At 33.6% G+C, this 14572-nt stretch overlaps 1 protein-coding gene across 2 annotated transcripts in view; it reads left to right on the top strand.

The window, feature by feature from the left end:
* Window positions 1–14572, top strand: part of heph (polypyrimidine tract-binding protein 1 heph) — a 974461-nt gene that overhangs the window by 236187 nt on the left and 723702 nt on the right. The window lies entirely within an intron of this gene.

Genomic DNA, 14572 nt, shown 5'->3' with positions numbered 1-14572 from the left:
AATATCACGAAAATTAATATGTTTTTTTTTTTTTTTTTAATTATCTGGGTATCTGTTTTAAAACTCAACTCAAGCAAAATACTTTTTAGAAAAGATAATACAATAATTTTGGATGAAGAGGTTGGCAGCAGTACCTACTGTTGTTTTATAATCGGCTAACATAATTTTCTATTTACTTCTTGTGAACAGTTAGTTATTTTTTTATCTGTGTTTTTTATTAAGAAGAAATTGTTTGAACACGGAAGAAAGGATTTTTTTATTGTGGAAAATTATTTAACTACTAAATCTGTTGTTTTGTGCCAATAAACCTTTCAACTGCAGTTATCGGGTAAGAATTTACCAAATAAATGTTCATTTCATCGTTCGATAAAGAAGTAAAAAAGGGACTGATTCTATTTGGGATCAGAGACATAGCCGGAAACGTTCTGTACTTTATGACGAAACACTGGAAGATGTTTGGGTAAGTTTTTTAAACTTGCCCGACAAAAAGGAATATTGTATAGCCCCTTTGAAACTACCCTGCTACTTAACTTAAATCCATACCGAACTCATGTATCACATGAATTACACCCGCTGAGTTATACTAGTGCCAGTGGTTTAATCAATTTGTACGGGGGAGCATTAAAGTATTGAGTTTTTTCAGATGAGGTTTGGTTTCATTTTAATTGTTACATTAATAGTCAGAATATTCGCTGCTGGAGCTCCAACAACCTTCACATCATCCGTTCACGTCCTCTACACTCACAGAAAACTGGTGTGTGGTGTGCAGTTTCCAGGCGAAGAATAATTGGCTCCGTATTTAAAAACATTCTTAATGCTGACCTTCCTTTATCCTGTTTAGCCTCCGAGAATTACCGTTAGGTATTACTTCAGAGGATGATATGGATGAGTGTAAGTGAAGTGTAGTCTTGTACAGTCCCAGGTCGACCATTAATGGTTAATTGTGGTAAATAAACCCGACCACCAAAGAACACCGGTATTCGCGATCTAGTATTCAAATCCGTGTAAAAATAACTGTCTTTACTAGGACATGAACGCTGGAACTTTCGACTTCCTAATCAGGTGATTTACGAAGACCCGTTCACCACTAGATCAACGCGGTGGGTTCTCTTAATGCTGACCTCTACCGAGAAATTGTAACGCAATTTATTGCAAATTTAGAATTTTTGCAATATTCGTGGTTTCAAGAAGATGGGGCTACATGTCAGACGGCAAGAGAAACAACAATGGACCTTTTGATAAAGTTTTCAAAAGGTAAAAGAGTAATATCTTCTGGGTTACGGTCAGCTGGAACTCCTGATTTTTTCTGCAAATTTTTTCCCCTGGGTATATGTGAAAGGTTGTGTATTCAAAAATAATCCGCTCTCCGATGAAGAATTGTAATTCAACATAACTGAAAATTACTAAAAATTGTTAGACGTACGTTTCAAAAGGTTGCATGGAATATGAAAAAGAGGTTAAAGGCTTCTTGCATTGATGAAATTGGTGGACGCTTTCAACATTTGTTATAAAAAAATTTGTTCTCAATATTTTTTTGTACCAATAATTGTAATATTTATAACTATAACCGGATTGTATGCATTAGCATATTAAGCATATTCTCATCGGTTATTGCATATTTTCCTTAAAATCTAGTGATGATGCATATTTTTGCTATTTTTGCAATATTTTTCGGTAGGGTACCTCGTTAATAAATGAAATCTTACGTTGTAGCTTGCCAAACCTATTAGTTGCACGGGGCTCTTAGTACGAACTTACCAACCGCAGAACAGTACCTCTGATTTTTACATATTTCAAGGTTTTTATGCTGCATATAACCCAGTCTCTGTTCTATTTAATCGCATTAAATATAGCACATTATTATTCTTTAAATAAAACAATTAATCGATATATTGCAAAAATCTATGTAATTGAAGAATAAACGACAAAAAATACGGTTCAAATATCGGGTTTATTTTTTTTACGTAAAATTTACTAGAGAATTTTTTTTAACTAACAAACCGAAATATAAAAATCCTATCGATTATTAACTCAAAAATTATTTACAAATAAAAACTTTTGATACGTTTTTTTAAAAGAAATAAAATATTCTCCTCTTAATCGTTTTTATAAGAGCCTGTGTATTTTTCTTAGACGGAGCATACAGGAAAGTTAAGGAAAATTTTGGGGTACATAAATTAAAATCTAATAATGTGTTAAACAAAGATGGTACACCAATATATAATACGAAAGGTAAAGTCGATAGATGGGTGGAATATATTGAAGAATTATACGGAGGAAATGAATTAGAAAATGGTGTTATAGAGGAAGTTGAGGAAGTTGAAGAGGATGAAATGGGAGAAACAATACTGAGATCTGAATTTAAGAGAGCATTAAAAGATTAAAATGGCAGAAAGGCTCCTGGAATAGACGGAATACCTGTAGAATTACTGCGCAGTGCAGGTGAGGAAGCGATTGATAGATTATACAAATTGGTGTGTAATATTTATGTAAAAGGGGAATTTCCGTTATAGTAATGATACCAAAGAAAGCAGGGGCAGATATGTGAAGAATACAGAACAATTAGTTTAACTAGTCACGCATCAAAAATCTTAACTAGAATTCTATACAGAAGAATTGAGAGGAGAGTGAAAGAAGTGTTAGGAGAAGACAAATTTGGTTTCAGAAAAAGAATAGGGACAAGGGAAGCAATTTTAGTCCTCAGATTAATAGTAGAAGGAGATTAAAGAAAAACAACCCAACATACTTGGCGTTTATAGAACTAGAAAAGGCATTCGATAACGTAGACTGGAATAAAATGTTCAGCATTTTAAAAAAATTAGGGATCAAATACAGAGATAGAAGAACAATTGCTAACATGTACAGGAACCAAACAGCAACTGTAACAATTCAAGAACATAAGAAAGAAGCCATAATAAGAAAGGGAGTCCTACAAAGATGTTCCCTATCTCCGTTACTTTTTAATCTTTACATGGAACTAGCAGTTAATGATGTTAAAGAACAATTTAGATTCGGAGTAACAGTACAAGGTGAAAAGATAAAGATAATACGATTTGCTGATGATATAGTAATTCTAGCCGAGAGTAAAAAGGATTTAGAGAAAACAATGAACGACATAGATGAAGTCCTACGCAAGAACTATCGCGTGAAAATAAACAAGAAGAAAACAAAAGTAATGAAATGTATAGAAATAACAAAGATGGACCACTGAAAATATACCAATGAAAATAGGAACAGAAAAGATTATGGAGGTAGAAGAATTTTGTTATTTGGGAGGTAGAATTAGTAAACATGGACGAAGCAGGAGCGATATAAAATGCCGAAAGCACAAGCTATACGAGCCTTCAGTAAGAAATATAATTTGTTTACATCAACAATTAATTTAAATGTCAGTAAAAGATTTTTGAAAGTGTATGTCTGGAGTGTCGCTTTATATGGAAGTGGAACATGGACGATCGGAGTATCTGAGAAGAAAAGATTAGAAGCTTTTGAAATGTAGTCCTATAGGAGAATGTTAAAAATCAGACGGGTGGATAAAGTGACAAATGAAGAGGTATTGCGGCAAATAGATGAGGAAAGAGGCATTTGGAAAAATATAGTTAAAAGAAGAGACAGACTTATAGGCCACATACTAAGGCAACCTGGAATAGTCGCTTTAATATTGGAAGGACAGGTAGAAGGGAAAAATTGTGTAGGCAGGCCACGTTTGGAATATGTAAAACAAATTGTTAGGGATGTAGGATGTAGAGAGTATACTGAAATGAAACGACTAGCACTAGATAGGGAATCTTGGATAGCTGCATCAAACCAGTCAAATGACTGAAGACAAATAAAAAAAAAGTGTATTTTTCTATGAAATGAAACCTCAACCGTACCTCTAAGTTATCTAAATAAATATTTATATGCTTTTAAAGTTTTGAAATAATTTTTGAATCACCAGGTGTCACCAGGAAGAGAATACGTTAAGGAAAAAATAATTACTATCTTAAAAATTATTTGGTGGTAATGTCTATCTGATATATAAACTAAAATAACCAGTTGTTAATGGATGAATGTGAAAGAACGGTTGGAAATATTAAACTTACTCTTTTTTTTAAAAAAAAAGGTAAATTTAATATTTTTTCTGATGTTGGCATACATTGGTTTCTTCTTTTTGATGTTTTTATTATTATTATTACCTTTTCTTTAATAGAACAATTCAATAATTACTACGTGCACAGTAATTTGTAGATTTTTTAATTCTCAAGGTACTAAGTTTTTATAAATTTAAGTTTGTTAATTTCATTGTTGGCAATAATTAGTCGACGGATGTTCAATATTAATGCCGTCGTTTCCGGAGTAGGTGGGAATATTTTTGTGTATGCAAAAGTTTGCTTTTTTTACATGGGAATTTGATTGTTCAATTCTGTTGTTATACGTAAATTTTGTGTGAGAAATGTAGCGTTAGGTCAGAAATAAGTATGTTTATTATAAGTCTTAATATATAGTTTGTCATAATCCATCATTTATGTTTCTCTTTGTATATCAAATATTTTTTCTTTGTATTTCTTTTTACTTAGAATTACTAGCATTGTTCTTATGTGAAGTATACATCACACACACACATACACACACACCCGCGCGTACATGTTGATTAAATTATTTTACAATATACGATAATATTTCCTCATTTATTTATTTATTTTGCGTATGGGCACTAAAACATAACACCAGTTACAGTCAAAATTACAAACAAAGATTTAACAAACTAATATATGCTATAGATTCTGGAGTCGCCATCAGGAAATCTTCAGGATTCCCTTCATAAGTCGTCCTAGGGCAAACTTCCCTAGAAGTTTATCCATAAGAAAATAACACCGTTTATCGGGGTTAAATTTAAAAAAATAAAATACATTATAACAGCTGGAATATCTATTCTATTCGTTTTTCAGAAAGGTTAAAATCTGTTTACTCGGCCGCTGCAAACGAGCAACTAATCGGACGCCACCTAAATGAACCCGGTTGAGAAATATCGTAGTAATTTGGTCATAGTTGTGCCGTCTCTCTGCGTCAGGGCGAGAATTTTCTGAACGTTTCTGGTAATATTTAAATCTCATCTCACCATGATCTCTTTGTTATAGCATAGAATGATTTTTTTATAACATTGGATTGGAAAAATGAACAATATGAAAAATCGTGTAACTCCCTACTGGTTTTGTTTACTATGACGTATATATTTGTTATCATTTTATAAAAATATCTAATTAAATTCATTGTAATTATGGTTCAAAATTTAGCCTACAACCATTGTTATAGATTGAAATTTTTAATTCCAGTATGTAATTATTTCTGCAATTTATATATATATATATATATATATATATATATATATATATGTACGTATTAAATATTAATTTAATTACTATAAAAAGGTATATGAATAGCGTTTTTATATTTCATTATTTGTTTTTCTATTATTATTATTATTGTTTTTATATATATATATATATATATATATACATCTTCATTGTTAAACAAACGTTATTGTTTCGTAATGTACAGGGACAGGGGTTGTATAGTTATCCTTTTTAATGGAAACATTGTTTAAATGTAAACAATGCTAATGTTATATTTATTACTGTTATTATTATTATTACTAAAACCCTTTGAGTTATTTTTGATGGGGGGAGGTAAAATTTCATGTTGTATTGGAAAGGGTACATATTTTCCAGTGCCAGGCCTACTTCTTTTTGATATTTATTTGAATAATTCTAAACAGAGACTGTGTATTACATCCCATTATATTTTCTATTGTTTGTTTTACTCTCGTATTTTTACTTGCTTTTTTTTTACATTTCACCATTAATTTATATTTACGTCTATTTTTCATCTTTTTTTATATTATTTTCGTATTTTTAATTTTATTTAATTCATTTATTTATTGTATTGTGCTTTTCTCCCCCACAAAAAAATTCTTTTATTTATTCTATTTATTTTGAGTTCATCAAAGTATCGTTTTTCATAAAATCAAGATATATCAAGATTAAAATCAAAATGTTTTTCTTGATAATTTAGATGAAAAAAGTATTTAATAAAAAGTAATCGTTAAAATTGTGAGCGAAATTTTATGAGGAAATTGAGGTTATTAAAAGTTTATTTTCTTTTTTTTAAAAAAAAGGTGTATTTTGATTAAAATTTTACTTAATACACCCTTAAAATTGCAATATCTATAAAAAATATAACTTTAAAAAACATTTTTTTTCTTTATTTTTTTTAAGTAATAGATGGAATTACTTAAAAAGTAATTCCACTACTTAAAAGTATGTAAGTATGGAATTTACTTGTAGGTAATACAATTTTAAACACCGTTGAATAATAATTTATATGTTTTCTCCTCTCCCATTAATTTTATTATTTTTTACTTTATAAATATTACTGCTATAACAACATAAAGTATAAAGGGAAAGTATGATGATCGACTATCATTTTAGGTAAGTATGGTGGGCGGGAGGGGATTTGCAAGTGTTGACATTTCAAGACCCCCGTTAGGCCAAAAACACAAAAAAAGTTCGGAAATTTTCAAAAGTTCTTCTTACTTACGCGTGATGGTATTTTGATTAATTACTTCTCGGAATCGGCTCGACATAAATTCTTTTTATTGCTCAAACATTTTCTATACACACAGGGCACCACAAAAGTTTTGCAGTACAATTTACAAGTTAGCGCGTATTTAAACCGGTTTCAACCTGCACTGTAGCCGCTCTATTCACTGTCTTAGTGTCATTTGATTTTTAGCTTAGTTAGTAAAAAGAGGTAGTGTTATCATCGTCGTTGTCGAAAACCGATCACCGGGAAATTTTGCACGCGGGTTAAATGTTGATCGGTGTACAGAAGAAATGATAACTGTGCTCGGATCGGGTTGTCCTCATCGTACAACAATATTTAAGCGGTACCGTGAGTTTAAAAGATGAAATTTTGGCTTTGAAGACGTTCCACGGTCAAGTGGAATATTTTATATTTTTTGGGACAGACAGGTGTTGTGATCTACCACCAAATGGAGGGTCCCCTTGGGCATCAGTGCACTAGGAGATCCAGTTATTCTGCGAGATCATCTTCAAATTAGAAATTTTATACCCGTTGGGTGCCGCGTAACTTGACCGAGCACATGATACGTCGTGTTTCACGGTGCGGTGAAATCCTCAAAAAGTTAGAAAATGGGAAATCTAAAACGGGTGATCTAAATGGGAAACCGTTTGAACAGTATCGTGATAGGTGATGAAACTTGGCTGTGCTATTACCACGTCTCGACCAAAGCTCAGAATAAAGTCTGAATGTTCGAGGGCGAGGAAACCCCGGCTGTTGGAAAATCCAGATCGGTGAAGAAGAGAACGGTGGCCGTATTTTTACTGCGAGAGGAGTTTTAGAGGAAATTGTGTTGAAAACTGAGAAGACAGTTACAGGAAAGTAATATACCGAGGAATCCCAGCCTAAAGTTTTCGAAGCTCTCAAGAAGTTGCACCCAAACTCGGATGGACACGCGGTTTCTTTGCCGAGATAACCGTTCAGCGGACCGCTTCAAATTTCTCACGGTGAGACCCAGTAATAAATTGAAAACGCTGGTCAAAACCGATGCGAACGCAAATCACCAAATCCGTCCGTAAATAAAACTTAAAACCTATAACCGACATTAAAAGAAAACTCTTGAAACGCGCCCGATTACAGAATCATTCAGCAGCAAAGGACGTTGTCCAGGCTCTGCGATTCGTAGGGAGGAATGGTAATACTCCCGCCGCTCTTCCGTTCCGTTCCTCCAAATTTGTTCCGAGTATTTGTCCAGCACCGGAATAAAACTGTTAAGAGCACCTTCCCTATAGTTCTGACCTCGTTCCATGTATCTTCGCGCTGTTCCCTCAAGTAAAGAACAGACTGAAAGGGAAGTATTTTACGAGCAATGATGTCCTCCCAAGGGCTTGGGACGATGAATGTGCTTAGATCTCCGTCGAAACACGGTAGGGTTTCTTTGAAGACGGGTTTCAAACGAGAGAAATGTACGAGTGTAATGTGTGGTGAATATTATTTTGAGAAATTATAAAAAATAAAGTGGTATTGTCAAACCTTCTTATAGTGCTTTTGTATAGAATATTAATACCATTAAATTTTGGACAAAATTAAAAAGGAAAAGCGATAATTTTCCTTTTTTTATGTTCCCTTTAGTAGTTGTAAAAAAGTGGCTTATTTGCGATGAAATTTTTTATTAAATATTTCAAAGTATTAAAAAAATCGGGAGTTAGGATGGGAGGATATTCAACATTATTTCTAAACACTTTTATCTTCATATTTCGTCAACCGGTTGACCAAAAAAGTTGAAATTTGACAAATATTTGGTTCTATATATTTTTGTTTTTTTTTTCAATCCCGTAAGACAAATTTTTCCAATAGGGGGATTACGGTCTCCATGTTTTTTTTGTCAATTAATTTTTTTATATTTTTTTGAATAATATTACACCATATCGGAATTAAATCATTACTCCTCTAAATAAATTTTTAAATTTCAAAAAAGAAGAAGCTGAATCGGACTCGTACTTAAAATATCGATTTTTTTTAACGTAAAAAAATTTCGAGATTGAAAATCCAACTGACTAATGTAGACGACACCGGATTTTTTTTTTAAAAAAAGGATTCCCGTGGGATCATCCGACTTAAATTAAAAATAAAAATTGGATTTTTTATAATTTCTCATACTTTCTCTGTTTTGTCAATTTAAGGCTTCTGTTAAAAAACATTATTGGTCGAGGAAAATGTTCAAAGGGAACCCAAATATTTTAATTAAAAATTATGATTTTTAGTAATATACGTTAAGAACAATATAATTTTGATTAAAAAACGTAATTTTTTCTAGAATTAAGAATTTATATTTTTTTCTTTCAGTTACACTGTAATACGGCATCATTTTTAAGGAAAAATGTCATTTGAAGGTGGCCAAATCGGACCCAATTTTTGCGGAGATCTTTTTCGGAGTTTTGCTTTAAATATTATATAATTAGTTAAGGGCTAAGCCAGGAACATTATGCAACCCTTTTTCCGGCTTTTTTTACTGAATTTTGAAAGAAAGTATGGTATTACTTTCGGTCGCGTGGTTTGAGGGGGCTGAAAAGATTCTTCTTTACATTATGAGGTATAAGAAGTTCACAAATACCATCCACTTAAAAAGTAACTTTCTCTCTTTCTCTCACTCTCACTCTCTCTCTCTCTCTCTATATATATATATATATATATAAGACTAGTATAAAATTTTGAAATTTATATATGCTGTAGTAGTATATCTAAATTTGTACATGTGAAAATTTGATGAAGGTTGAGCCGTTCTTCAGTTTCGATCAACTGAAGACCATCAGACATTCAGGTTATGTTGACTATGTAGTGGTGTATTTTACTTACGCGCTTATGCAGTGCGACACAGATAGGTACATACATGCGAACCCAACGGGTTGGTCCAGTGGTGAACGCGTCTTCCCGGATCAGTTGATTTTCAAGTCGAGAGTTCCAGCGTTTAAGTCCTACTAAAGGCAGTTATTTTTATACGGATTTGAATACGAGATCGTGGATACCGGTGTTCTTTTGTGGTTGGGTTTCAATTAACCGCACATCTCAGGAATGGTCGAACTTAGATTGTAAAAGACTACACTTCATTTACACTCATACATATCATCCTCTGCAGTAATACCTGAACGGTAATTCCTTGAGACTAAATAAAAAAAAGAAAGGTACAACCGCCGCGAAATTAATATATTATATTTTCAACGTAGATAAAAATATTTATTTTCGGTTAGTTATATATCTTATAGTTAAATAATTTTTTTTGTTTAGTTTTAATAGCCGATATAAAGTTATAATAATGTTTTCTTTATAGGTAATATCTACTACGCCTTAATATAAAATATCTGAAGTTTTTTGAATCTTTCATCGTGCTTTAATAAATAGAACTATAATGGAAATTTATTTATTACTTGTCAGTTGTTTACCGTTTGTTGTGTGGTCTACGAGTATATCAGCCTATATATACCGGTATAATCGATTAGAACTTGATACCTTTTTTGTTTATTTATTTAAATAATGTTGATAGTATCGTTAAGTTGTAGAGATTATATAGTTAAATTTCGTTATGTTTTGTCTTTAATTTTATTGTACTATTTGAAAACTGTTGTGTACGTCGAAATTATTTCACATATTCGTCATCGTTATTATTTTTTGTTTTATTTATTTATTAGTCTACCGATTAATAAAGCGTGCATTACGTAATCACTAATTATTTATAAATATTTTTCTAATTATATGTTTGTATAATTAATTACGTAAAAGTCTAGACTAGCACAAATCTGTTTAATAATCATTACTTTTCTTGTACAAATGATGCCAGATTTACTCCGTTTCTTTGAATTGTGCCTTTATGTTTTGTAAACGAAGGGTAATATATTTTATCAGTTATTAAAATCAACTTATTAGTTTTTATAGATTTAAAAACGTGTATTTTAAGCTTTCGTAATTTAAGAAATTTATTTATGGTGCTGAACTTAAACGATCATGTATGTTTGGTGATCTGTTAAACGACTTTTATGTCATTAAGAAAAACGATTGTTAAATGCTTCGCGCACTACCATGATGATAGTTTTTACACGAAACGCGTATAATTTTTTTTTTTTTTGCGAGTGTAGTTACATGTTATTTGCCGAGAAAATTTGTATTGAATGTTTTCAGTCGTGCATCATTCAGTCAGGATTTCCGCTATGAATGAGTTTCGTATGTTCAAAATAATGAAGAAATGTTTGGATGGTTACCAGATTATGACGAATTAACCAACCGGGTTGGTCTAGCGGTGAACTCGTCATCGCAAATCAGCTGATTTCGAAGTGGAGAGTTGTAAGGTTAAAATCCTAGTAAAGTCAGTTACTTTTATGCGGATTTGAATACTAGATCGTAATCCTTATCTAATTAATCCTTATCTCAGTAACGGTCGATCTGAGAGTTCTCAAGATTACACTTCAGTTACATTCATACATATTATCCTCTGAAGTAATAATGAAGGTGGTTCCGGAGGCTAAACAGAAAAAGAGAGGTAATGACAAATTGAAATTTACTATTAGGCCGTGATTAACCCGGGTTTGGTCGACCTTATTTTAGCCCCGCGAGCGGTCAACTGTATAACAGAAATCTAACACTTCATAAGCTGTTGTTATTTACCTTATAACGTCACTTTGATTGGCAAATGACCTAATCGTTAATTTTTCTTTGTTTCAAAGTTTCTTCACTAAGTTTCCCTAATTTTATGTTTTTAATAATAAAATAAAAATGGATTTTTCTGTTTTTTATATCGAGTTTTTTTATGATTTATGTATTTTAATTACCAAAGCTACCCTTTTATACTTTCTACGCTCGTTTCGAGTGCATTTCTCTTCAAATATAATAGCTCTTATTAGCCGGTGAAATCTTCTTTTGGGTATCGCAGCTGTAAAATACTCTGGTGCTGTACCGTCATTTTCCACATGTCGGCAGTGTTCAAACGGTTGTTGGCTTTCTTTACGCCTAACATGTACAGAACTCCAAAATATGCTAAGATTTCATCGAAAGTTGTAGGTTGGCAATCTAAGATTCCACGAGAGTAGTCGACTCTCATTTCTACGAGTTTCTCATTTGTAAATTGGACAATTTATCTTATAGTTTGGTCAGGAAAAAATATGTTCTAACAGTCAAAAATCTGTGTACAATCTTTGATAGCAGGTTTTACTCGCGAACGTTTTGTAACAATATTTTGTTTTGGTATTTTTTTAACAGAAACTGATTTATGCACTTGTCATTTTCTGAGTCCAAACTTTCCGATGTACTCCGGTCCAGATTGCACTGGTTTTTTTATACTTGGTGAAGAAAAACGAATGCCCAGTGTCATCATTTTTTTGTTCTGATTGTTTGACTGTTCTGTATCCGAGTTGTGACTTGAATGTTCAGATAAAGAATTACTTTCAGTCTAAGTTTAATTTTCAAGCAATGCAACAGTTCTGATTCTATAATTAGGGCTTCTTGCCATAATAAATTCTATTCCCTTCACTGATTCAAGCAGTTATTTTTTTTTTTTGTCTTCAGTCATTTGACTGGTTTGATGCAACTCTCCAAGATTCCCTATCTAGTGCTAGTCGTTTCATTTCAGTATACCCTCTACATCCTAACAATTTGTTTTACATATTCCAAACGCGGCCTGCCTACACAATTTTTCCCTTCTACCTGTCCTTTCAAAATTAAAGCGACTATTCCAGGATGCCTTAGTATGTGGCCTATAAGTCTGTCTCTTCTTTTAACTATATTTTTCCAAATGCTTCTTTCTTCATCTATTTGCCGCAATACCTCCTCATTTGTCACTTTATCCACCCATCTGATTTTTAACATTCTCCTATAGCACCGCATTTCAAAAGCTTCTAACCTTTTCTTCTCAGATACTCCGATCGTCCAATTTACACTTCCATATAAAGCGACATTCCAAACATACACTTTCAAAAATCTTTTCCTGACATTTAAATTAATTTTTGGTGTAAACAAATTATATTTCTTACTGAAGGCTCGTTTAGCTTGTGCTATTCGGCATTTTATATCGCTCCTGCTTCGCCCATCTTTAGTAATTCTACTTCCCAAATAACAAAATTCTTCTACCTCCATAATCTTTCTCCTCCTATGTTCACATTCAGCGGTTCATCTTTGTTATTTCTACTACATTTCATTACTTTTGTTTTGTTCTTGTTTATTTTCATGCGATAGTTCTTGCGTAGGACTTCATCTATGCCGTTCATTGTTTCTTCTTCAGTACCCTGGTCATCTATAATTGATGCATTGCATGAGATGCGAATAAGCGAATATCTAATAAATCAAGTTAATCACTATCTACATCAAAGGTTTCTTGAGACCAAATTTTGGAAGGAAAGGCAGTTTTCCAGATGTTTGGTGGCGTTCCTCAAGGTTCTGTGCTGGGCCCAACCTTGTGGAACATTTTATATGACGCAGTCTTCAGACTGAATTATCCTGAAGGAGTTACTGCAATTGGCTATGCTGATGACATAGCAATCCTCGTTGAGGATACGGATGTAGATAACTTAGAACGCAAAGCCAATCTGGCATTAGGAATTATAGATGAATGGTTACAAAGAAGCCAACTACAGATAGCCCCAGGGAAGTCCAGTTGTATTGCCTTTTCCGGCAGAAGACCTATTAGAGGTATAAATTTGAATATCAGAGGAGAGCCAATTATGCAAGTCAATGAGGCAAAATATCTGGGAGTCATACTCGATAAAAATTTGAAATTTAGCAGACACATCGATATGATATGTAGTAGGGTCACTCCAATGGTCAAAGCTCTGAGAGGACTCTTCCAGAACCGTGGAACACCAAAAATAGAAACTAGGAAATTAATAACTGCTGCAACAACATCAATGATATTATACGCGGCCCCGGTTTGGGGACATACAATTAGTATTAAACGGAATAAAGGAAAATTGAGAAGCGCGCATAGACTTGCACTGTTGAGGGTGGCCGCTAGTTACAGAACGGTGTCCTATGACGCGGTTTGCGTAATAACAGAGGTTCTACCAATAGACCTGCAGATTAAAAGCAGGATGCTTAGATATGAGGGACTACCACAGGACGAGATAGCGGCTCAATTGGAGCAAGAATGGCAGTTGGAATGGTCACGCTCAAGAGTCGGGGATTGGACTAGAAGACTAATCCCTTATATAGGTAGGTGGTATGGAAGTAGACGCGGAAACGTTGACTTCTATATGACACAGTTATTATCGGGGCATGGATCTTTCGGGCAGTACCTAGCCAGAATTGGAAAAAGGGACACACCACAATGTGTTTATTGTGAGGAAACAGATAATGCGGAGCACACTATATTTGTATGTCCTAGATGGGCTGAAAACAGGAGAGTAATTATAACAAATCGATTAACACCGGATAATCTAATTAATTGGATGGTACAAAATCAAGAGAACTGGGACTGGTTCAGAAGGTTTGCTGGAGAGATCCTGAGAACTAAGGAAGAAGAGGGCGGTAGACTGTGATTAAGTTAAGTAGGGAAGGGTGGACAGTCTCTCCGTGGAGGGCCCGTATGCCCTGGTATGCGGGTTCCTGCGAAGGGGGAGAACTCCAGGGGAGATGGGAATAAAAGAAAAGACCGAGACCCGGTTCCCTGCGGAGGGGCTGGGGGACGGCATCGCCGGACCTTGGCCCTAACGCGGGGAATTAGAGGCAGGCAAAAAATAAAACAAAAGATCCAAGACCGGGGGGGCCAACCTGCCGTGCCGGATGTAAAGCCGGTGGGTGGGGGACGCCCCCTTTGAGTAGAAGGACACTCTCCGCGACTGAGTATACTTAAATGGATATCCGGTCGGGGAGAGTAGGGAAACAAAAAAAAAAAAGAAAAAAAAAAGAATAACACTGATAAATAATAATTACAGTATTCAGGCATTATAGAAACCTGGAAAAGAAACTAAATTAGAAAATATAGTATAATAGTATCAGAAGCATGTAGTACGTATAATATTGGGTAAAAGTA

Source organism: Lycorma delicatula, chromosome 12 (assembly GCF_047948215.1).
Source record: "Lycorma delicatula isolate Av1 chromosome 12, ASM4794821v1, whole genome shotgun sequence".
NCBI lineage: Eukaryota > Metazoa > Arthropoda > Insecta > Hemiptera > Fulgoridae > Lycorma > Lycorma delicatula.
This window is presented reverse-complemented; position numbering and strand designations above follow the sequence as displayed.